This window comes from Thermobia domestica, chromosome 16, assembly GCF_964235325.1.
Source record: "Thermobia domestica chromosome 16, izTheDome1.hap1.1, whole genome shotgun sequence".
NCBI lineage: Eukaryota > Metazoa > Arthropoda > Insecta > Zygentoma > Lepismatidae > Thermobia > Thermobia domestica.
In genome coordinates, this window is record NC_137469.1 from 93937730 (window position 1) to 93965132 (window position 27403).

At 36.0% G+C, this 27403-nt stretch overlaps 1 protein-coding gene and 1 long non-coding RNA gene across 4 annotated transcripts in view; one reads left to right on the forward strand and one right to left on the reverse strand.

Moving 5' to 3' along the window:
• Nucleotides 1-5463, reverse strand: part of LOC145673251 (uncharacterized) — a 98685-nt gene extending 93222 nt beyond the window's left edge. For all 3 annotated transcript variants that reach the window (XM_081742770.1, XM_081742771.1, XM_081742768.1), the window contains exon 1: nt 5217-5463. The gene's annotated coding sequence lies outside the window, so the exon portion shown is untranslated. The remainder of the gene's footprint in view (nt 1-5216) is intronic.
• Nucleotides 5464-5579: 116 nt separating this feature from the next.
• Nucleotides 5580-27403, forward strand: part of LOC145673252 (uncharacterized) — a 31848-nt gene continuing 10024 nt past the window's right edge. Inside the window, exon 1 of the long non-coding RNA XR_014128737.1 lies at nt 5580-6116. This is a non-coding gene — a long non-coding RNA (uncharacterized LOC145673252). The remainder of the gene's footprint in view (nt 6117-27403) is intronic.

Sequence of the window (27403 nt, forward strand, 5' to 3'; positions counted from 1 at the left end):
TTTAACAAAAGAAATTTGTCAAATTATTCCGTTGTCGAACAAAAGCTCAATCTCTTGCAGGTTCTACCTATTCACGAAAGTCAGTACACAGAGTTCCGGGTTCAACTCCCGGTGGAAACATTCAAATAAAAACGATATTTGGGAGATATTTGTACAAACCGTAGAGAGAAATTCTGACTTCCACACACCTTTTGAAATGTTTAAATTTATAAGAAACCCTTATAATGCTTCAGAAATCCCGTCGACTGAGTAATTTTACCATTTTCTTCTTAATTACATCAATGAAAATTAGTTCTACATTACTTTTTTTCTTCAGCTGTCATTTGTTTAACACATAAATCAATTTTGCCCCATTCCCCTTCTATGCAAATAAGAAGTAAATAAATAAATAAAAACTTCGGGTGAATAGAAATTCTCTCTCGCCAAAACACTAATAGTAAATTTCATCCTCTTATTTAACCTAATACACGAGTTGCGCAACCTTTTTAGGTTTGAGCGCTACTTTCCAACTGAGAAATCACTGGCGATCTACTTAAATTATTCATTACCCGCTAGAGAATGTCATAAACCAATAGAAATCACTGATACAAGAAGGGAAATACACTCAAGTAACAAATTTCCGCCGAGTCAACTACACCAGTTTACTACCACAAAATACACGCACAAAATCTACTACTGAAATGACAAAAATCAAATCACCATTCTCATTACTACTAACCATTTTAGGTTCTAGCCTTTTTTTAGGTAAATCATAGACTTTCAGTCAAGCGGCTACTGCGTCATCCCTATTTATCGTAGAATCATGGTTCATACCTCGTCCCCCCCTTCCCCCACAATAGAGCAGGCTTTCAAATGATATCATTCACATTTCCCTATCGTTCTTGAGGCGGGAAAGTTTGAGAGAAACCGGGATTTTTCTGATTTTTTTTTCAAATTCTGAGCCCTTTTGCCACCCTCCTGTGTTAACGCAGAGATCTGAAATTCAACTTAAAAATACTAATGGGTGGTTTAAATATGTATATAAAATTTCAAGCTTCTATCTTGAATAGTAACGGTGGGAAAAATATTTACGAACGATCCCCACAATGCTCCAATTACCGCTAAGACTCCGATCTCCGGTAAAAAAAATGTCCTCGGACATCTTGACTTGTCCTAGGGTCGTGTTTTGTATCTCATTTTCTTCAGAATAGAGCAGCCTTTCAAACGGTACCATTCACATGTCTCTGAGGCTTAAAAATCGCGAAAAAAATGTACACTTTTGGTTAAATATTCTTATTCTTAACCTTTTTGCGCCCCAGACCCCCCCTGTGTTAACGCAGAGATCTGAAAATCAACTGAAAAATACTAATGGGTGTACTAAATGTGAACAAAATTTCAAGCTTCTATCTTGAATAATAACGGCGGAAAAAATATTTACGAACGATCCCCACATGCTCCAATTACCGCAAAGACCCATAACTCTGGTAAAAAATTTCCTCGGACATCCCCATTTATCCTTGGATCATAGTTCGTATCTCATTCTCTTGAGAATTGAACATCCTTTCAAACGGTGCCATTCACATGTCTCCATCATGTATATGAGGCGTAAAAATCGCGAAAAAAGGATTTTAATAAAAAAAAAAACATTATCCCTTTTCCCTACCTTTTTGCCCTTCTATACCCCCTCCCCTGTTTTAACGCAGAGATGCGAAAAAAATCTGATGAATACTGCTCGGTGGACTGGATGTTCGTGCAAAATTTCAATCTTTTAGGTGCAAAAGTAAGCCCGCCAAAAAAGAATAAAAATAGGCATAACGAAAGAATAAATTAAAAATTGTGACGTCATCTCCCCCTATGTCTCGAGACGCAGAAAGGCGTGAAACCATACGTAAAGTGTTCTACAATGCCTCTATGTTTGAAAAAAGACGAAGTAAAAAGCTTTATTGGTACTTTCTTTAATCGAATAATGAAGACACTACTATAGTACCTAAAAATAGGTACTAGAACCTAAAAGGGTTAAGGCTTGGTAGTCCCCATAGTTTTCGACACACATGATGAATGAAAGAAAATGAGAAAATTCTAAATGGTATGGAAAAATGTATTTTTGATAACTACGTTCTTACGCAACACCGAGATTATGAACAGGATCTACTATTAACGTAAGCTCCCAAACACGAAACATTAACCCTTACATTATAGGTCGTTCCCCACCACAGTAGTCGCCTCTAAGAGAGCTGATAAGAGTGAGAAAATGGTTATTATTTTTGGCAATATTTCAAATTCTATCAAAAACAATACCCATCTTCTATCCAAAATATACAAGCAAATATCAACACATAAGTCAAATAGACAGAAATAACTATATAACAATAAAAAGCGGAAACAAAACTACCAAATAAGACCAAGCTAATCCAAGTAAACGTTGTCTACAATAATCACTTTTTTTAAAATTAAAAAAAAAATGAATGGAAGGATTATCCTAATCAATAAATGTACTGGAGCAGAATGTTAAAAGCAAATAAAATAACAGCTTTTAATTATATTCAAAGAGCAATGTCATAAACCAATCTTAACAACGACAGATCACAAACCATGATCGTCTAAGATTTGATATCGAACAGCTATTGTTACTACTATAATTCTTACTACTTTTTAAGGTACTGAACATCATACAGACACATAAATGCAAATGCAAAAATGATGCACACAGATTAAAACTCACAATATTCCGTCTTACAAGCATGCATCCCGCAGAATAAGAATTAACTTGCAGCAATTTGAATCCAAAGTAAAATTACAAGACCCCAATTAAAGAAAAATACATCATAAAAGCACACACCCCATAAAGGAAAGACTTCCTGATCTAAAAAGGCAGCATACTAGTAAAACATACCTATACAAGTTATAAATCATCCAATATATCGCCAACTTGTCGAGATACAAAATGGACAAACTAAAACAAAATTTATTCCATTCAAATGCTTGCAACGAAATTATCAGAGAATAACTAAAGTACATCAGAGTTCAAGTAGCCAAAACCATCCCAGAATATTGTGAAAACGTGTGAGCCATCTACATGAATGAACGACTCATCACAACTTGATCTCGAAGATGTTTCTGAGTACCAAGATCCATTCATCTCAATGAACGAAGACATACCGATTTCCCCAACCTAAGTGTTAGAATACTCTTACTAGCTCATAATAGAAGAATTAAACTACTATTATTATGGAGTAAGTTTTATTTATACTCTATCTTCCAGAATGGTATATCAAGTTTTAATTGAACGTCCCACAAACATCTAATACGTTAAGGAACAGGATAACTAATGAACATGGACAATTAATGTAACAATTGGTACAATGATACTATACAAGAAAATGGAAGAACCCCGAAAAAAACCTACGAATAAGAACAGTTCAACATAAATCTAAGAAATGGTGGACTTACAGAAACAAAACAAAACAATACATGAAGAGGATATAAAAACTCTGAAAAACTCGACACACGAAAATAATGTATAATCATACCACAGAGGAAACTTTCCACAATCTCTACATATTTGCGACAAGGATTGTAGTCCTATTAAAAATAATAATTCCGACTTACTTTTACAGAAGATATGGAAATCAAATCAAACAGGATTTACCACGTTGCAATAAATAACTTGAATACGCCAAATACTACAGACCCAAGTCTGAGCAATAAACGATGAAATCATATACACTAAAATTTAAAAAAACAATGCGCCAGGCCCAACATAATATAGACTACTTACAATAAAGAATAACCTTCTTCCACAGAAAGTATTGCCAAAATTAATATCCCGATAAGATATAACACGGCAAATATGATGTGTAAATAATTTTACTGATAGAACCCCCTGTTCAACATTCGACATATATACAAAGGGCAGAAAACACTAGTTACTGAAATATACAAGCATTCACCAGAAATATTAAGGATTATTGCTTATTTCCAGAAAAGGAAATTACGGAAGAAAGTGTGAATAAAAATACGAAATCCGACATATTCATGTAACTTTCACATACACTGTGGAAATACGGTAGTAAGATTGACTACGACCAACATAAATGTAACATTCAACACCACAGAACACCCGAGTAGTAGATGTAGTAGTCCGGGCATCTACTACTAGGATAAAATATATACCGGTATGAGTATATATATGTTAGAACACAATGACGCGGACCAACGAAGATCAAGAAAAGATACAAATGCCTTCCTTGATAATAAAACTTGCAAGGGAAAATTTAAAATAAATAAATAAATGAAGACGGGAATGATATATATTACTAAGCATAAAACAATAGGTCAAAACTACGGATGAGGCTATAAACGCCAAGACAGGTTCCCATAACTAGATCAATTTGCAACCCGAAAAAGAGCACTTCAACAATAACAATTTAAATAGTTCTAAATAATCAAGCTCAAAATTACAAAAGAGAAGCAGATTAACTGCAAATATCTCCAGTATTAAAAATAAAGAACTACAATGTGTAGGGCATCAATATGGACTCGATCCATTCTTCACAAACGCTTCATATAAATATCGTACCGAAACTAAGCAACTAAATCAATGAATAATAAGCAATTATGTGTGAATTTTAGTAAATAGCACACGCATTGTAGTTTAGAGTGAATTAAAAGGCTTCCTAGCCACTTGGCAACCCAGAAACTACTTATCAATGTTTTCCTATTTAAGCGTGAGAATATTGTTAAAAATAGGCCCACTACAAGTAGCCAAACTGTTAGATCCCACAAACTGTAGTTATTTGAAAAAATATATATTCCAAATCCTGCTCTACCAAAGAGGTGAACACGCTTTTTTTATAGTTCAGAAAATACAGGCAATTCTTTGCTTTTCTACGAGCAACGTAACGAAATCAAACAACTCAGCATGTTTTCTGAGCGAACCTGAAAGTGATAGCTTATCTACGCAAAACAACTCGTAATAAACACAAGAAAAAGGGCCACAAAATATCTAATATACTAATCTTTCATAGATATTTTAATCTTTTTTCCAAATAACATACAAATCCAAATACTTTTACAAATCCCAGCACCAGTTAACAAATTATTAGGCATCGTATGCTTACGTTAAAAAATGTACACAGACAATACGCATACAAATTATTATTCAAAATAAAGAATGACAACCATTTGAAAATCAAATTATGATGCCAGTTATGAAATAAAAACAAAAACACTAGTACCTGTTTCTGACAGCAATTCAATGGCCAATTTCAGCAAGCGATGTAAACACTGCCATTTCCTTTGCACTGACTCAAAGGCAATCTTTAAAGCTAACACATTTGTAGTAGACGTATAAATTAAATGTTTTCTTCTATGTATGAATTTGCACAACGTCTGTTCCTTTCCTTCGCTGTTTGTAAATACTTCCCTCAAACCTACAGACGACCTCAGTAAAGATGGCGGCCATTCACTAAACAAAGGGATACATTAGTTATTCCAGGGACTACACATACTCTCGACACCAGCAAACATTGCTTTAGGAACTACAGGCGATAGGCGATAGATGGCGCACATGTAGTCAATGGAAATTAGAAAATAAAAAAAAACAAAAACAAGTTTCTGGTATGTGATGTGTTACGTTTTTAGGGTCCTCCCAGATTAATGAGGTTTCTCTATAGAGACAAGAAAAACTGCAGTCATATTAACATTCCGCATGCATAAATATACATTTTTGCACGTATTTCCAGAAGAAAAACAAGGAAAATAGCAAATAAGACATTTGGAATATGAGTGCGTCCCTACGAAAAAAAAACAAATAGAACGGAAGCATAAACACGCTTTGAAGAACACAAGCCTTACTGGAATTTTCATAAACTGTAAACAGTGTTTTACAGTCATACATGTCTCTAAGAAGACTAAGAACGCTTTTCGTTGGAATCCAGAACTATAGGTTTGGATGTTTTACATCGTACTTTTCAACACCCCTGCATCCAATTGCCAGTAAGTGGCTTGGCCTTAAATAATAGTACGATAAACATCGCGGTTCTGAAGTTTGATTGAATTCAATTCAGTTTTCTGTTTATACACATTGCAACGTGAAGGAATTGAAAACTATATTTTTATTTGTGTCAGATTAATAGGTGGGTAAGGAGTTATTCCACGGAATAATTTAGTAAACTTGCGCTTCGTACGAATTAGCACGCGGTATGGTAGATTTCTGTCATGTAGCTTCGTACGAATTTAGATTTAATCCTTTTACACTAAGAAAATGCAGTTTATTTTTAGTATTCCGAATACTTATATATGCAGTGTACAATTTGTCCTAGTGCATATTTTGGTAATAGTATACATGAGAACCCCCTGATCTGCTTTCTTCTGTGTTCTATTATCACTTCTACATGAAATACCATAAATTTTCTACGTAGTGCAATAGTAAGAAGTATCCGTGTGCACAAGACATGCGATAAATTCCCCTCACACACACACATAAAGTACAAGGGCACTACACATGCTGATATATAAAGTACAGGTACGTTCTTTTTTAATTTCGTACCAGTCGATAAATAAAAGTCGCTTTGTTACCCCCCTTTTGTAAGTTCGTACATACTCAATGAATAATCCCTAAGAGTAGGAGCGTCCTTCTTCGGGAACTGATGCAGCTTCATGTATACTATATCCCACATTTTCACGTGCATATACGAGGGTTCAGTAAAGAAGACTGGTATAAACAGCATTACTGTAGAGAATTACATTCGCACTTCTCCCGTATGGGTGCATTTTTACCTTTAAATTCGTGCAAATAGACAACGCGGCTGCCACATTATAATATGTTTCCGCGCAGATTTACTGTTGGCATGCCAGACGAAATAATTGGAAACTTATAATTCTTTAATTTCCTTTTTATTGTCGCCAGAATGATTTGCGCTGGGCGACATGAAAATACCTCCCCTGGCATGGGTAAGATTCAAGGGGGACATCAGAATTGTTGATAAATTGAAATTGTTATACGATTTGCGCATAAATATGGGATCCGGGCATATGTTATAAAAACTACAGCAAGAAGCACATCATCATGTGCTAGATAGTCACTAAAAAGCAAGAATGGTATCTAACCGAGTCAGAGCAGAGCAAAGCTTGTGGGCTCACGCGATGGTGAACATGCATAGGCGACGGTGTGTATACGCGTAAGCAAGGGTAGTGAAAACGTGGGTCGAGTTTCAGTAGCCATGATTCATACTACTAACGCTCCACTTTTAAACGTAAAATACAGCTTCTGTACACTGCCGGTGGAAAATAGTATGTAATACAGTCATATTTCACATCTACCTGCTTTTTTTATCCGTTATAGAGTACTTGTAGTGATTTCCATTTTCTGTTAGTAACCCTACACTTGTGAACCTAAAATACAGCTGTATTACTTCGTATTTAATTCTAACACCTGCACAAATTTGTTCGTGATACATATTATGTCTTTTGTCATGCAAAGTATTGAATTCCAAAGTGCGGTGTGCCAAAAGTTTTTTTTTTTTTTTTTTCGCTAATAGCTTCTCGTGTCATTCTGCTTGGTGCATGCGCAAGTAACTGTGTAAGATTGATAATATGCCTGTAAACTGATATGTCATGAAAATGTTGCAAACCCTGCCTTAGAAAATGCTCCCTAACGGTAAAAAGGAGGGCCAAGCATAAATACTATGTGAACACATGGCATGACAACTAAGTGCACAAAACTCGGACAAACTTAAAAATACAAGTGCTACTGGCAACTAAAGAGGCCTTTATCCCGGAGAGTTGGTCCAGTATTTCCAAATAAAAATGTTAAAATTTTGTTATCAGCAAATTTACTGTCACATTGTAACGACCTGCTTTCGTTACAGCTTCTTTCTGTTAATGTTATTTGTTAATTTTACTCAATTATTGCCAGAGTTAGTGAAATGGTGTTATAATTTATAATTTTGGAAAGTTAAATAATTTAAATAAATTTTTCTAGTGTGCCGATAGTTTCTCTATCTGCACGTTACAATAAGAGCTGGACATTATAGATTTTGAATTTAGTGCCAATTTTGTTCTTCTTTTAATTAGGTTTTATGTAAAGTGTACAGAACTTTGTTAAAAGAGTTGGATTTCCTTAAAATATTTTCCCGGGATAATTAGAGTTGTTAATTTGGATTATTTAGCGCACAGAATATTGTGAAATAGTTATAAGTGTGCTTAAATCATTATACATATAGAAGCAAAGTTTCTTTCGTCTGGTTAGTTGACATGTATAATATGAAATGTTCTAGGTAAGCTTCTTGGGCCCCGTTCCTTGATGAGCTAGAAATTGTAAATTCTTTGAACAAATATGCTCAACGAAACAATAGAATTTCAATTTAAAGTTGATAGGTACTCAGACTGATAAATTGTGTACCGTATGATAGTAAGCTTGCTTGAGTATCATAATAAATGATCTAAGGATTTTGAAATCTGGTTTTATTTAAATAATCGAATGCTAAAAGAATAACATCGATTAATGTCAATTGTTTTTAACATCTCTTGTACATAAAGTCTATCACCTTCATGACATCTCCTGATCTGTGTCTTCGATCTGGTGCCTTGCCCTACTGCAACGTAGCTGCAGATGCGTAGCAGTGACAATATAGTAACAACATACAGTTTGATGTTGGATTGGCACATTATAACATCTTTAGAAAGTGTTTCTCAGGGATTCGTCTGTGCATGTTCACTTTAAGAGGACTTCAGCCTGTCTGTAAATACTGCGTCCTCAGAAATAGTGTAAAAAGTCTCAAACCGACGCGTGCTAAGTGTCCACTAAAAGCACAAATGCTATCTATTCGAGTCAGAACAAGAGCGGAAGTGGGGTCTGCGTTCGTAGTAAACAGGCTCGTTAACGATGGTGGGTATCCACGTTGATAAGAATGTTAAAAACCAAGTTCCGGCAACTCTACTGTTTCGCGCTTTTACAGGTCTCTTCATAACTCGCTGTTTCTGCGTAGCTACTTTCTCCAGCTGTAGTGTGACGTCACTGCGGTGAAGCAGGGACAAATATCGTGTGCTAAGCCGATGTTCGACCGCAGCTATTTGCAAAGGAAATCAAATTTTAAAAATGCGAATAAATAAAGACTACATACAGATACAATACATATTTACCTTAACATTGTGTCGCACTTGAAGAACAGCTTTGCATCCATTGTCTTCGTTTCCTCCTCCAAAGTTCCCTTGTTTTTCTGTTAACCGAATTCTGAAGAATATCCTAACCTTGGCGAATAGTTTCAACAAAGCTGGATCTTCACATTTAGAAGTGTCTTCCTTAGGACATCAAAAAGTTGGTCAATCACATTCTTATTTCGATTCACGATTTTCTTATGAAATTTTCGAAATATAACTTTTTTTTTTCTCATTGCTTCCATCCATTTGGAAGAACGTGAAACGAGACCACCACGCCAAGCGACTTCTATCCATCTTAAATTTGAATTATGAGAATTCATATGACTTGTAGCACCAAAGTTCTTACATTTCTTTGCAATGTATCCAGTCACATATCTTAATGCTTCCCTTTGTTCTCTCTGTTTCAAATTTATGTCATCTGTTTCTTCGTCCAAACTGAAATCTGGCATTTCTTTCATGCCTTACTTTTCCGATACAATTTCCCCAGAGCCAGAAGATTCTGTAAGAACACGGAGAAGTGATTTTGTCATGATATCAGCTCCAGTTGCTTCTATTGAGGCCCTTGTAGGATGTGGTAAACGGCATTCTAATATTAAAAGGCGCAACCAGTGTTTAACTTCTACTGGGAGAGGATGGTTATAGAACCCATTCCACGGGGTTAGAATAAATTCTCCACTGCATCGTGATTTAATTTTCTGGTGAGTACATGCGTAAAACCAATGGTCTTTAAGTCCTCCTCATAAAGTCCCTTAAGGCATCTTGATTTAATTTTCTTGGGTACATACGTGAAACCAATGGTCTTTAAGTCCTCATAAAGTCCCTTAAGGCTACTGATCGAAACAAGTAAACCATGGTGATAATTGCTTTTACCAATTACTCTCTGAGCTTTAATTGTTTCTTCCATTTGGTTTACTGTTCCGATTTGTTTTTCAAAATGTACTTCAAAACCACATTTAAGCTCATTGGTGGTATCAGTGGGAACAGCAGAATTCATGACGTCAATAAAATCCTTTACAAGCTGGAAGAAACTACGCTGTTTTATTTTTTGGCATTAAATATTTAATAAACCAGCTGTATGATGGGTAAACAATTCCATTGCTGGGGCAACTGTTTGTATATCATTTTCCTGCAACATAATATGATGTCAATCTAATTTTCAAAAAAGTTTTAATTCTGAAGAATCAAGCTTCAGGAGCGTAAGACTTTTCTCGATAGTTGTACTGTTCAATTCAAAGCCACTCTGTACGAAATGATTTCTCAATAATTTCATCGAATGTGGCAAATCTGCAAAGACCCAATTTTTTTCGTTTCAGTCAACGGTTTCATGAAATATGAATGTTCTGCAATTATCTGTAACTCATTTCACAATCTCCTATCGCCATCACCCAAATCAGAAACAATTGCAACTATCTTGTATCTTGAGATTTCAATTTTTGATATGATTTCAAAGAGTAACTTTTTACTCATGGTTTTATCGAAATCACAATACACTGCTGTTTCCACGCATTTGTCAAACCTCGAATCATTGCCACCTGAACATTTCTGTGTGGGCCCAAAACCAAATCATCCTCCTGGTCATAGCACACGCGCCCGTTAACGTTCATTTCATCAAACATAAGCACTGAATATTTCTCCACACTCTTTAAGTAGCGTCCTTGCTTCATCAAAATCTTCAAAACTGGGGTAAGAATAGCAGGAGAAAACTAACTTTTGAACCCATCGTCAAAGTGTTGACATATTGGGTAAGGGGATTCGAACTTGTAACCACAGATGATTGTATAATTTGTCACTGATAGCGCGTTGTGTTAATGCAGGAATGATATCTCCCTCAAACCATCTTAGTTTTTTCTTACTATTTATCAGCATATTTACTTGGCCAGGGGTAGAACTTTTTTTGTAATATACCCACCACCTGGTTATTAACTACTGTATTGTAACAACCACGATATTATATTGTACAAGTGCCCTTTGAAACTAATTCTTCATTGTATTTGCTTTCCGATTCTTTGAACTTTGTAAATCTGTTATTTCGGCTTTGTACATACTGATGTCAGACTTCAATTTTTCATTCTCCTCACGCAAAAAGGAAAGCTCTTCCTTAGGTCTCCTCACTCTCCACAGAACAAACGAAAGATAACACAGACAAAGAGTTATTTTTTGTTTCGGTCACAATAGCTTTTTCATTTGATTGCACCCCATTGGCTGAGATTTTTTTTTTTTTTTTCTTTAAACACTTAGCTTCCGTACGCTTATTTCTTTCATTATTTACATAAACATAGTTCACATATGACACTGGTAAGTACATTGAAGGTACAGCATCTCGTTTCAATTATTCTTGGGTGGAATATTTAAAACTCAGACTTTAAACCACGTTCATAAGCTTCGGGAATAAAATGATCGAAACACACGCGAGCGTTTTGAACTTTAAACCAGGGTGGATTGATTTAAATCAGTCTGATTTAAATCACGATTTTAATCAAGATTTAAATCACTTGATTTTTTAAATAAAAATCGTTGATTTAAATCAAATTCCGAAATGAATTAATTTAAAGTGAAAGTAAGTAAAATCCCGTTTCTCTTCTGGTATTCCGATTATGGAAGATAATAATCATAATACAGTGAGACTCAAATGTATGTAAGCACAGCATGAAACGAGTATCATGTGGGAACTATCAGGGAAAATCCCGTTTGAACGGGTTACGGGTGAACCCTGCTTTCTTCTCTTTGTAACACAGGGTTTTAAAATTTCTGTTCCAACGGGGAAATAACCATGGACATTTAAGATGAAAGCTCTTTTGTGTTTATGTCTATTTGTTTGTTTCCAGATAATAGGGGCGTATTTAGAGGGTTCGATCCCCTCTCCGAAACAAAAAAAAAAATAGATTTTAAAATTTTGGGCGCCATTTATGTACTAAATACATAGAAGTTCCTCGGGATCGTAATACGACAAATTTTGGATGCTTTAAAATATCGAATAATACTTTTGATAAAGTGGATACTTGACCCCATTGCAGAACATGTCGCGATCTGCGATGTGATCGCAGAAAATTTGCCGCGCCTGTGCAGGAAAAATTGTAAGAGGAAATAAAATAGCCAACAGAAAAGTATAAAAACGTGCCTGCTATGTATAGATGTCTTAAATGCACAGCAACAACTCGCATTTGAACTGTTTTTCACGTCACATAAACCATATTTTTAACAATCACAAGTGTTTCTTCTTCTGGAACTGATCATCTTGATTTTTTATTTTGGAATTCCTGCAGGGAATTCGTGTTATTATTCAGTTCAAAATCTCTTATCATCGCGAATTGTGTCGAGGAATTTGAAGCTTTAAAATATATAAAACGATAATTATGCCTGTTGTGCTGTATGGTTGTGAAACATGGTCGCTTACGCTGAGGGAAGAACGCAGACTGAAAGTATTTGAGAATAAAATCCTGAAACGAATATTCGGAACCAAAAAGAACGGAAATGAGAAATGGCGAAAACTTCATGATGAGAAACTGCATAATTTATACCATTCACCAAACATTGTTAGGGTCATCAAGTCTTGGAGGTTCAAGTGGGCAGGACTGTAGCAAGAATGGAAGAAAGTAGGAACGCTTTCAAAGTTTTAACTGGAAGTCCAACCGGAAAACGACCATTAGGAAGACCTAGTCGCACATGGGAGGGCAATATTAAGATGGATCTCGCAGAAATAAGAATACAAAATAGAAACTGGATTCAGTTGACTAAGGATAGAAGTCAGGAGAGCTTTTGTGAACATGGCATTGAACCTCCGGGTTCCATAGGTCATAGAGTGAGTTAGTTAATTTTAGGCGAAATTTATGTACTTTATATGTATTTCGTGCCGCTAGCTAGTTCCAATTGTTTAAAAATATGCCCCTGCCAAATATCAGTAACTTTCATGAAAAGAAAAGTGTCATGTTGATATACATTGCTGTACTTTTTCCTTAATGCTTAAGAAACATTGTTTGGGATTGAAATAGGTTAACGATTGGGATTTAATTCAAAATTAAAACCCAATACTTTCACTTAAATGACATAATTAACATTTAATACTAATTTCTAATATTTTTTCTTCAGTTCGCGACTTGTATCATACGAAGAAAAAGTTTTGATTTAAATCAAAAAAATCGATTTAAATCAAAAAAATCAACAAAAATGATTTTTTTTGAAAAAAATCATGATTTTTTTCCACCCTGCTTTAAACATATCTTTCCGACGGCATTTATTTTGCCAAACTTTCCGCAGTTTAGGATCCGAGGGAAATACGTATTAAATAACGTCGGAACCCTTCGTATTTCTACTGTGATTGCTACAAGTACTTACTGCACAATTCGGATTGCTTACAGGTTAACACGAACACTAGAATAATTGAGTTTTCTGATCACAGGTTAACAAGAATCAGTCACTTCACTGCAAAAATCAAACTTATGAACAAGAGTGAATGACAAGGGCCTTGGGTGAAAGCTGTCTCTGCTTCCGCCGTGACGTCATAGTTTTATTGCCAGAAAAATAAACACACTGCTGAACAAGACTGCACTCATCAGACGTACACACTTTTATATTAAATAAGTGCAGTCTTGTTCAGCAGTGTGTTTATTTTTCTGATTTTATTTGCAAGACGTATGACTATGATTGTGTGTCAGTTTTATTGCATCTTCGGTTTTTCAAGAAGGGTAGTTTTGACGCGACCTTAGAAGAGGAAAGGAACAATAGGGTCGACGGACCTTGGTTAGAAACAGTACGCTACGTTAGGTTAATTGCGTGCTTAACGCATTCACTGCGATTACATGCCTTAACGTTGTGGTAGAGGACTTGATAAATAGCCTTCCATGTGCTTACTTTTTTTTCCTGGTCCTTCATTTCTTTATTTTCAGTACTTTTGTACATTTGGCATACTTTCTGCTCAATTTCAATAATCACTGTCGCTCCATTCGCTAATCGCTCCAGGAAACGTAATAACTGATTTCCATCAGCAAACGTTCTTATAAAACTCAAAATTGAAATTTCACATCCGGCACATGCAACTGCCATCTTTGAATACGGGGAAATAATTTCCTCATTACAGCCTAATGTTTGACGACAGCATTCCTCCATTCAAAATGATATTAACAACACAAAGATTTTCACACTCTAAAATGCAATATTAAACTTGTTTAGTTAGCGTTCATGAAAAATAACCAATTTACCATTTATTTCCTGTAAATTTTACATATTTTTCATATTTATGGACCTACTCTCCGGCACTTAACGCACTAAAAGCACAGATGCTATGTAATCTAGTCTAGAAAGGAGCGCAGCAGGGAAGGGAATGCGTGCATAGGGAATAGGCGCGTGAGCAGCGGTGGGCTTACGAACAAACAAGGATAATGGAAAAATACTTGATTTGACATAAAAACTTATGTGTTGTCTGAGGCACAGCTTTGCAACACTTCTATGGATAGTTTATGCACGCCTCCACATAGTACTTCATTTCATCATGTCTTTCTTAAACTCCTATCACTGCCAGCCCGATTAAGGTACTTGTAGGTGCACATACAAGCACTAATGTACACTTGTCTTATATTACTGTGTGAGTTGTTTACATAGTACAATATCATGGTATAAGAGCTATATTTGGAGTGCTGTTTCTACGTTACTATATGAGCTGCAAGTTTATCGCCTACATAAAAAGTTCTTGTAACGTTGGCTGCCACCATATATGTTGACCCTTATCACCTGTGCGCCATTTTGCATTTCTGGTCGGCAGTGTCCTCAGCAACTGTTCGCCAGTAATATTGTTTTCGCGTTTATTATAAGCTCAAAAATGTATTTTTCTTCTGTGTATGCTTTTGTATACACGCGGCGTGGGCATTGAATTTTGACTCGTACGTCATCTGTAGTGACTGCAGATACATCTATAAATATATATATATATTTACAATCACAAAATTGTTTCTAATTTTTACGTTAAACCTCGAAACAACCAGTCAGTCAATTTATACATAAAATTCCAATATTACAAAGTTATTTATAACAAAACTCAAGGATATAGGTGACTGGGATCTGGCACGTAAAGATGAAACTTCCTTAAAGGGGAAGGTTGTTGTTTCATGTTCGAACTTTGCACATATAAAGGTTACTTGTGGAATATATTTATCTACGCTGGAAATACATCTAAATCCTCTCAGACATCATTTCCTGAAAGTATAGTAATAAATCGTGCATGAGGTTTATTCAGAGATGGAGAAGAATTTACACTGATAATTATTACACAAGCATCCTCCTGGCTTATTATGTTAGAAGATTATACCCACCCCATTGGCACTATCAGGTTAAACCGCAAATATTTGCCTAAAGACGTAACAGAGAAAAAGACAAAGAAGGGTTATATTGTCGCAGTGCAAATTCCAGAAGGCGTAACAATACTCAAATGGAAAGACAAACGCAATGGTTTGTTAACTACAGCTTACTCGGCTGACGATGTTATACTGAAGCAGAGAGGAAGAAATACTGAAACCAGCTGCTGTTGCTGATTACAATATAGGAAAGTCTTTATGGATATTACAGACCAACCTGCATTCTATGGGTGTGCTTTGGGGAAGACGATAAAGTGGTATAGGAAGGTTGTGATGGAAATAATTTGGAGAGCAGCACTGGTAAACGCACACATACTGTACAGTGAGAGTGGACATAATGATCAACTAACAGTAAAGAAATTCTGAGAGCGTGTTATCTTGGATATGCTACGACCACGTGTGTGCCATCAGTCACCCCAGCCGAAGTAGGAAAATTCCACTTCATCATCTCATGTCAAGTGCTAAAATTGCACAGAAAGAAAGGAAAGTTGGGGACCATAAGAAGAAAGTTAGCAGCATAACTGCAAACTCTATGTGACAAGTTATAATAACCAACCTTTCTTCTATCGTGAGTGTTTCAATAAAGCTCATTGAACATTTACAAAATTGTTACTAGAAATTACAGTATCCAAAGAATACTAGCGTAATAAATTATCTATTAAAATGCTACAATAGCAATTAAAGGCGCCTGAGCTCCAACCTATAACTTTGGCTTTCAAATCTTTCATTTACGGTTGGGTAATTTCACGTTTAACAGAGACAAACATTTTAAGTATGTGTACTTTAAATAAATCAGTTAACTAGATCTTTTTCATAAAGTTTATGATGTAAAATTATTGTTCAAAGCCTTTGAAGCCTTCTCTAAAATCAATGCACGTTAATTGTACTTCCATCTTCCGAGTTCTTTTAAACTATATGTTGTGGACGTTTATATGTTTGTGGTCAATCCTTTCGACAATAAGATCTCGGAAACTACAGGCTCTAGAAAGATCACGTTTTCACTGATCGATTGGAAATTTTGCGTAGATTGTATATATATATATATATATATATATATATATATATATATATATATATATATATAGAGAGAGAGAGAGAGAGAGAGAGAGAGAGAGAGACATTATTTCTTTATTACACTTTTTAGCGTACACTGGAAGTGTCGAAATTAAAAAAAAAAAACTAAAGCATCATATCCTACGCGTTATACATTCCAACACCACACTGTTGTATATAGGAGTTGTATATGTCTCAGGCGTTTTGTTTCATGGCCAAATAATAATGAAAAGGAAGGATAACCATTTCTCCAGTCTAATATGAATCTTTATTTTTGGAGTGTTTTGCCCAATGAACACCATATGTAACTGCCATTATAATTAATTGTGTATGGAATGTATTTGCTTATTACATACTGCATGCAAGAAGAAAGAAAACACTGGTCATGCATAGATTAGAAACTTCAACCGGAAGTAGGCTAATATCTTGCAAACGGTGCGAGGTATTGGGTGAAAAAAATAATCGATAAAATTTCCCCTTTATGATACGCCTTGCCGTTTTTTTTTTTTTTTTTTTTTTTTTTTTTTGTTTTTTTTTCCAAAATTTCTTTCACTTGTGTCTGTAAAGGGACATGTACAGATGTGAGGAATGAGAAGGATATTTATGCGAATGATGCGCTGTCTAGAGAGCGCAGGTTCAGCTAGTATTTTATTAATATGCTACTGTGGATTTCTGAAATATGGAAAATGGTAAACAAGGAAAACCTTAGCATTCAAGTTATTCATTTTAAAAGTTCAGTATATTTCCACAGTATAACAAAACATATACAACTATGTACTAAAATAGTGTAAGAACGTTGTATCTAAACAAATTAAAGAAGCTAAACTTAACTGACATTTCCTAATTCATTGTTTCGTACTTTATTAAATTTTAAAATAGCAAATGCAATGTGTCCTAACCCAAACCAAATTGCTGTCTCATTTATTGCGTATTTCAAAGATTTCCGTAATGTAAATAATTTTTTCAGCTTCACATGAAATTATTATTCGCCCTGTCCCTATCGTATTGGTTCTTATATCAACTGAAAACAACTTATTTCATCGTGCAAAAAAAAAAAAAAAAAAAAAATGAAAAAAGGGCGCCAAAAAAGAAATATATTATTTGTGTATGGAAATTCATACACTTAGCACTACAGGGGGCAACTGTGTATATGAAATTCCATACACCTGTTAGCCAACATGTTAAATATCACTCTTCCTTTGTGAATTAACACATTTTACCTGTACATTTTCCGAAAGAGGCACCCATACTTCCTATCTGTACCGCACGATTATCCCTATTTTGTATAATCCTATTCATATGACCAAAGCAATTCACGTGTATCAAGTAGAACAGTTATTGAGGAAGGGAGGGATTTGATAACCGGTTTTAGTAGCGAGACCTACTATTATGTATTGGCGATAATGACACGAAGTTTAATTCCTTTTTTTTTTTTTATTTATTTATTTTTCTAATTCTTGTAAGATAGTAATACCAGATTGATTATTTTCATAATAAGTATTCGATATCGTCGGTTGTTTACAAACAACTTAATCTGATTTAATTGTATACAGATATATTGAGTATTTTGAAAATAAAAATGGCTGTGTGCTAATAGCTCAGGAGTTGTCACATAGCTACCATCCGTTAACCAGTAATCTAACCTTTTGATCGTTCTTTTACCATTCACGTATTATGCAGATCTCTATTACATAATTTTGATGAGACGACGGTTTGTTTACGGTGATACGTTGCGATGTATATCTTATCTAATATAAATAAAACAGTTTGTGTGCGGCCTGGCGACCAGACGAGTGGACCGAGAACTACCAAAGCAGGTTTGCCGGGAAATGTAAAAGTAGTAGAAAATGACAGATTTTATTGTCAAATTCATAATTTTCGCGGTCGTTGAGATGAATGGAAATACTCCTACATGCGTTGACTTCCAAATACTATGGATTTGACACCTTAAATGCGAAGAATGGGTATTTTCAGCTAGTATATACATGATGCTCCACTTTAATCTTCCCACGAAAATATCTCTAAAACGGTTGAACGTAATTGAACCAAACGAAAACTCAAATATGAAATGCCATAGGGCACATCCTATGATGTCGCGGTGCCCTCCCCCCCCACCCTTCCGGGGCCACCCTCCATAGGAGCCCAACTTTAAAAATTTTAAATGGAAACATGGGGCTAGTGATACCTCGTTCGTTAGATCGCCAAACACTAAACAGCGTTATGGCAAAAGATTTTTCATATGGGCCGCCGCCAAGACATCGTGTCTATATCAACTAAAACATCCACTGCCACTAATATGAAAACCGTTGGAGATGATAAACAAAACAAAAATGGCATGGAGCACGTCAAGGTGAAACAGAAAAATAGTCGAATGATATTGTCGCAGTGCCGCGGCCCTGGGTCGAGTGATACCTCGTTCGATAGATCTTTGGAAACTAAAAAGCGTTGTGGCAAAATATTTTTCATATGGGCCACCGTTTTCAAAATGGCCGCCAAGACATAGTGGCTGTATTAAATAAAACTTCCAGTACCACTAATATGAAAACGGTTGAACATAAATGAACCGAACAGAAACTCAAATAGGAAATGCCATGAGGTACTTCGAATAATGATGTTACGGTACCCACCAGGGCCGCCCTTCATGGGGGTCCAAGGCCCAACTTAAAAATTTTAAATGAAAACATGGAGCGAATGATACCTCGTTCAATAGATCTATAAATTCTAAAGAGCACTGTGGAAAAAGATTGTTGATATGGGTCGCCGTTATTAAAATAACTACCAAACTATGGCACCTGTATCAGATTTTTTTTTTTTTTTTTTTTTTTTTTTAACGAGAGTTTCTGACTAACGGTTTTGTGTACAAAGTATTAGTACGTTGTTATTTAATAATTCAAACAACACTGTTTTAATTATTTTCAATGTTTAACAGTGAATATTCCAGATGGATAAACATTTGAGGGATTCGCTTGGAGCTTCAGGTTTCTTGCGTAAAGTTCAGGAACGTGAACTGACGTGACATTATTTTATGCCGTGCAGTTGTCTAATGCACAGATCACAGATTAATGGGCAAAGATGTGGAAAGTCAATGGTCGTGGCAGTACAGAAGGAACCATCCCGATAGTCATTTAGTGGATCAGAAAGACAAGGACAGTTTGAGTTATAACGGGCGGAGAAGGATGCATGCCCAATTTCAACCTACCCAATACCATCTTCGAGGGAAATTTAAGAGATAGAATATGAGATTTACTGAGATGTTGTCCACAGTTACATTCCGATTAACTTTCAGCGGTAGTTTGAGTTGTGATCCTCAGTAACAAAACGGTACATACTGATGCATATGCCTTCCAGACATCTTGCACGCATTGTGTTAAATTCTCAGGGGCGGACAAAATGTATGCAAATTCCAAAAATGTATTATTACTAGAGGTGGACACAAAAGATGGCTTTCTCCAAAATCGGTTCGGCTTTTCACCGGTTTCGGTTTTCTTCAAAACCGTTTCCTTTTTATTTTATTTTATTTTTTTTCAAAATTTATTCTATTTCTGAACAGAATAGTGCTTCGTTGTTCTCCGGAAACCGAATCCGTTTCCACAGAAATAGTTTTATGTGTTTTCCAAAAGTTTTCACCGAAACCAGTTTCGGTGAAAAACCGAACCGGTTTTGGAGAAAATCGAATGTCGGTTTTTCGGGTTTCGGTTTTTTAGAAACCGGTTTTGACCATCCTTAATTATTACAGCCTTTGCTTCGCATTTCAGTTGCTTCCTTTTTCCCATCAAATCACACTTTGAAATACAAATGAGTGTTACCCTTCAAACTAAATTTCAACTTACTTTTATTCTTTACAGTACAAGTCAATTGTACACCAAATGTTTCATATCCATATCTATTGCAAGTAAAAGTGGAGTTCTCATTTGAGATTGCCTCATTCATTCCCGCTTCACCCAATTACAGAGGGAGGTCGGAAAGACGATTTTCTAAGAATTAGATGCCCTCCTTTGCATTATGTCACTTTTACTTTAATCATCTTTTTCTCTGTTGCATCATTCTCGAGCCGTGAATGATAAAACCCCTCTGTGATTTTCTATACGAGTTTTATTCTGTTCATTTATATCCGTTTCCATATTAGTGGTACTGGATGTTTTATCTGATACAGGCCATTTTGAAAACGGTGACTCTTACGAAAAATCTTTTGCCACAACGCTATTTACTGTTTAAAGATCTATCGAACGAGGTATCACTCGGCCCTTGTTTCCATTTAAAATTTCGAAGTTGGGACCAGACTCCCCATGAAAAGCGGTCCTGGGGGTCACCGCCATAACATCATTCGACGTGCCCCGTGCAATTTTCCTGTTTCACTTTTTATTCTGTTGATTTATCTTCAAACATTTTCATATTAGTGGTACTGGACTTTTTATCTGATACAGGCATCATGTCTTGGCGGCTATTTTGAATACGGTGACCCATATGAAAAATCTTTTGCCACAACGCTGTTTAGTGTTTGGAGATCTATCAAACGAGGTATTACTCGCTCCATGTTTTCATTTAAAATTTTAAAGTTGGACCTTGTGCCCCCAAGAAAGGCGGCCTTGGTGGCACCGCGACAACACCATTCGATGTGCCCCATGGCATTTCCTATTGAGGTTTTTTTTTTTTCGTTTTATTTATATTCAACCGTTTTCGAGATATTTCCGTGGCAAGATTAAAATGGGCCGCCCTGTATATACTTATATATATGGATGATAAATAGTGTGGAATATGTTATGTAACAGGAATGAAATATCAATCATAGTCTGTTTTAGAGTGAAATGTGAAGATTTGAATTACGTAGTTATGAATCAGATGTATTTTACGACTTTCCGTGTAATGAATTTGCATTGGAGCCACAATTTGTTCATATTGATATGTTCAATTAGTGGAAGGATACTATAAAGCTATTTTACAACATACTAACGTTTCAAACACAATAAAGGTAGCTGATTATGAATAGATTTATTCAATTCCGTAGTGTTGGTATTTGCATTAGAATAGTTCCTGATGTGCCTAGACCAAACACGTATCTAGTAGCCTTATCCATCCGCTGACAATTCTTCGATTTGGGTTGGGTTGATTTTGAGTGAGGTTATATGAGATGTAGACCTACTGATTAACGTGGAATACGAACCTCATGAGCTCCCGCTGGGAATCGAACCCGGGTCTCTCATGCCAAAGGTGCCTTAGCCACGAAGGAGCTCTGACTTTCTTCCGAGTGTTCATTGCGTAATTGGTCTGCGCAACGCCCTCAATTCGTGTATCCTACATAAGAAAAGGAACCTAGCGACGGTGTATTCTATTAATCAAGCTTACGTAAGGGAAGAGGCAACTTTAATTGGAGTACTGTTGTACTAGTTCAAGACGAAACTTGATATATACACTCCTCAATAAAAATAAGTAAACATACACCCCAGCGTTTTAGAAAATTTCCTTTTAAAGAGAGGAATAGAGGCATTTCCTAGATGTGGACCTACAGCTTGATGTGGAATCCGAACCACAGGAGATCCCACCGGGAATCGAATCCGGGTCTCCCACGCCAAATGCGTGTACGCTAACCGCTTAACAACGAGGAAGCTCCAATGCTAAAAGTAGAGTGTCTTATGAAGCAAGTGGGTTCAAATATTTTCGATAAACCTATTCCTCCCATGGAAAGGACGGGCATTTCAGTTAGTAAAAATACGCTCTCTGTTACATAATAATGGTGTAAAAAAAAAAAAAAAAAAGTGAACCAATTGAAGTGAAGTTTTGAACATAGTACGTACTTGGACTGTTTTTGTTATCCCACTTTATTAAAATACGTTTTCTGTAAAGGAGAGGGGTTCTTAATTTATAACAAACGTAGAATATCTCACGATCTTCTCATGTAACGAAGGTGAAAGGTACTTTATAACCTTCTTATCATCATCAAGCGGATACATGCCCCAGCGTTTTCAGAAATTCTGTTTTTAAGGGAAGAAGTGTAAGTGTTTCTCTCTCTCTCTCCTCAATATATAAAAGTGACATCAAGATTGTCTCTAATCATCACGGTAAAACAAATGATATGTTTGAAATGAATTTTTGAATATAATTAATATTTGGCTTGGACTGGATTTTTATCATGTTATTTTTACTAAAATGCATATTCTAGGAGGGTAGACTTCAAAATTAATGCCAAAAATAAAATATTATACAGAAGCTCCTCAAGTGAGCGAAATTAAACTCGGTGTAACAGGTTCGATTCATGATTCCCATTTGGTTCAAACGTAGTTTTTGGGTTTCTAGTGGATCTGATCTGAATCCAAGGGAAAAGCTATGGGCAGAAGTTACTAGAAACCTGCAAGAAAATTGACTTGACAACCCACCAATGAAATGGCTAATTCTTACTGCGTGAGAAGTGGAACACGGACACAGGTATTGTCGCCTGCTTAGTCAACTAAGACGACTAAGATCCATCATGAAAGCGAATGGAGACTACACAAGATTTTAATCTTGAATAAAGTTAATTTCCCCAACACATAGAAAGCTCTTTGCAGAGCTGCCTAATTGCATGCATTTCTTGTAACTTGGCTTCAATTTAGGCTAAGAATTGCCTGCGTACTTCTACAAAATATAACGACTGTTTACTGGTAATAAAATTATTGCTTTTCGTGGTTGGGTGGTTAGTATTCTCGTCTTCAAAGTCACAGAGCTTGGTTCGATTATCGATGTGAGAAGGATATATATTATATATATATATATATATATATATATATATATATATATATATATATATATATATACGAGTAACATTCGTTTCAAAATCATTCACTTATTTGTAATTTTTATGTGGAATATTAGCATTGACGAAATAACAATGAGTAAGGAGAGTAATCACGGGTAAAGTTATTGAAAACATGGTGAAATCCGTACTGTCAACAAAATATCCATGCATACCCTTAAACAGAAACAATATAGAAGGATTAGCTGTAATACCTGTTCTTTGCACGAAAAGGATAGGTTTATGGAAAATATTTTAAAGGTATATTTGAGCTCCTTTACCCTTAGAATGCGTTTTTGAATTGGAATTATAACAACGCTGCTAGATACAAGTGCTGTTTTCCAAAATTCATCTCAAACGGTTCACCCGTTATTCTGTAATAGAAGGAGAAGAGAGTGTGTCAGTATCAATTTTACATATTGAGAAAAATATTATAGAAATTACATCCTCCTCCCCACCTCCTTGGAAGCCGAATTTTCTGAAACGCTGAACGCTTCATTTATTTTTAATAAAGAAGTCTATTTCGATGAATTCTTTAACATGAGGGTTTGTGACATAATCTGTTTTGTGCATACTGTTTGAACCTTTCCTTTACTCTTAAGATACACGTTTTAATCAAAGCAACATGATAAAAATACCAGTTCGAAGTAGTATTAGTTATGTTCAGAAATTTATTTCAACGGTTAAGTCTTTTCTTCTTCTTCTTCTTCTGTAAGACTATAGCAGACGACATCAATGTCAATTGTACAAGGTAACCAGAAAAAGTTCTTGCCGTACTAGAGCAGTGATAAACAAAGAGGAATACAGTGGATTGTACGTACCTGTAGGTTTCAAAGTAATCTTCATCAGTATCCAACATTCCTGCACCTGCACAATACCCTGGTGATAAAATTTGGCGGTCGTGGATACAAAGAAGTCCGTGAGTACGTTCCGCAGGTTTCCCTCCTTTGCAAAGGATCTCCCACAAAGGTGGTTGTCGAGGGAATGAAATAGGTGGTAATCTGCTGGCGCAAAGTCCTATAATAAGGTGCATGGCACATTGTCTAACAGCCAAGTTGCTGAAGGGTCTCCCGGGTCCTCTTTGGCACATGTGGCTTGGAATTGTCGTGCAGGAACAGCACACCCTTGCGATTCACCAATGCTGGCTCCTGCCGCCATGCATAGTGCACCGTTTGCAACTGCTAAGAGAGAGGTCAGCAGTGATGATCTGATCAGGTGGAAGGAGCTCGTAATGCACCACTTGCCGACAAGTCCACCATACAGAGAGCATAAACTTTTGTAGTTGCAGAAAGTGGTCTTGAGGTGTGAGGAAAAGGGTCAACTGGCGACAACTAATGTCTAGTACGCTTGGGAATGTCATAGAGGATCTACTTTATCACCAGTGAGCAAGCGATCAAAGATGGGTGTGTTCAGGTTCCGAGTGAGCAAGGACGAACAGGCTGTCACTCGTTCCTTGTTGGCTGCCGACAATGTGTGGGGTACCCCCTTGCTTAACTTGTATCACTTCTTTAATCCATGCAGGTGCAGTCTGTCTGTTTCAGCAGAAACATAGAACCTCTGCAAGTTCATCACTCGTTAGACCACTGTCTTCCTCGATGGCTCCTTTCAAGACCTCGTCATCCATCACATGTGTTCGTCCACTGCGCGGTTCATCCGAAAGGTACACATCTCTCGAACGGAATTTTTGGATTCATGGCATTCTCCCCAAATGCTTGGCATATGCAGCGACTTGATGCAGTAGTGACAGGCCCATTTCAAGTCATACAACAAACACACGCAAATAAGCTGCTTCGGTACCTCCACTTCTTATCGACACTAGACGAGCTATGACTACTGTGTGTGCACAACTACCTGTATTACTGAAGGTAGATGATCAGACTAACTCCGCTCGCTTGGCGGACACTGCATCATTTCGTTTTCTCTCTGTGAGCGCATGATTAATGGGATGTCAAAACCGCAAGAATTTTTTTAGCTACCTTGTATATATTAGGCTGCACATCTGGTATCCCAGTATTTCGTTTAATGACAGTCATTCTATAGAGAAATAAATGGCCACTACATTATCAATATTAAGACAATGACAGCTGTATAATACCCGAATTTTCTCTGGGATGTATATAACATTTGTGTCAATATAAGGGCCATAATTTGTAGTACAGTAGAGCCAAGATTATCCAAGTCCCACTAACTTAGTTCAGGGTTAATCCAAGTGGGTCTTTAAAAAATGCGAAGCAAACGACTCGCGTTTTAAATGGCACACTTTGTTGTGTGTGAGCAAAAGCCGAGGAGACGCGACAGTTGGTATAAATTAACAAAAGAATAAGAAATAAAATTTCGATTTTCGAACACCCGACTCCGGGATCATTAGCATTAAGCTCTGACATCCACGGCTATCACTTTTTAAGCTCTTTATAAGCTATTTATTACAAAAATGTAAGTGGACGAAGTATTACATACATATGCAGAGAAAGACTGTTAACAGAATATGTGAACTACACAAGTTATGTCGAGATGGTAAAGAACTGACGTGGTTAAAACATACATCATTGTGTGTGCGACGAACCACATAACAGCATTGTTTTTAGTAGTAGGATAATAATTAAAATTAGAATAAAGGAATAAATTGTTTGCTATCGAAGGATGAGGGTGACATATTTTGCTTAACAATTTATCCAACTTGTAATCTGTGACGAAGAGTATCAAGTTGGTGGTATGTATTACAAATACAAATTATCAGTACCAATAACCAAGTGATACGGCCTGTCTCTGATCGGATAAGCATTATTGACAATAACATATCAAAAAGACTTTTGTGTATAGTTCAGAAAATCAGCAGTGATTCGAAACCGGTTGTAGTATGGCTGGTTTAATATTATGTGTCATGTAACAAATTTGTGGGTGTTCATGTAAAACCAGTATAATCTTCAAGAGACATGCTTTCCATTTTGCATAGGCCATATCTAAAACAACATCACGGACGTAAGAGAGCTTCTGACTCCTGAAAGGGCATTCAGTAGTCCTTCAAAGTCAATACAAGGAAGAAACTGCAAATACAGCTGCCGGCACATTGGGAGGATCTGAACATGCAACTTTACAATTACGGTGTAGCAACTGCCAAAGCTTGAGTGTTCGCGCCAGAAAACTAATGCCTCCGGCATTGGGTAAAATGCTTAGCTGGGTGGAAGATACTTGTAGTAACTTCCTGTACAAAGGAAAAACGACACTTTGCTGTGTAAAGAACATGCTATGAGAAGGGAGAGGGGATAGCACCGGAGTTATATATCATGACAAGCTAAAGGTTGACTTTAAGAAATAGCATTTTGCCGAGCTAACTAGCGTGGCGGTGTTTATGAATGTAAAGAATGTTTCTGATTTTACAAGCAATCGTTATTGCTTTGTATATTTCAGTCCCAGTATTCTTTTTAATGTAACCAGTTCTTTTAATGTTTGACATGCATCCTTTGCAATGTAATACTGCTCGAATTTCTCTAAATATGAATCTACATTTGTTTCTTCAGTAGTTGTATTCTTTCTGCCATGAATTATTCCTCTTCCGTATATTCCCGTCGCCATTTGCAGTATCTTTAAATGTTTATTTATTTGTAGTGTCTTTCTAATTTATATCATGAAATTGTCCCCTGTAGTATGCTTTACATATGACTTCCTTGCTATCAATCTATACTGAAAGATTGTTTATGTATCGTCGCTTTTGAATATTGTCCATCTTTTTACTTTATGCAATTTTGAATGGATCTTTAATTCATTAATTCCATCTCCAGTGCACTTATTTTAAATCAAAATTAAGCTTTTATTTGTAACAATAGTGTTATTATAATAAAATTAGGTTTTACCATGGAAATATTGTGGTTCACTTTTCGAGAAAATGAAAAGACAAATATTTTATCTTTTTAAGTTAGTTGGGTCGATAAATACTTTAATCAGTATAATGACCACTCAGAAGAATAATTTAATTCTGTGTAGTACTTAATTATCTTGTACTAGATTGTTTATATGGTAGACAACCAATATCTGGCTCATTAAAGTTCTTGGTTATATAAGAGTAGGATTGAAAAGTGCGTGACTAGTTATACTGTCGAGT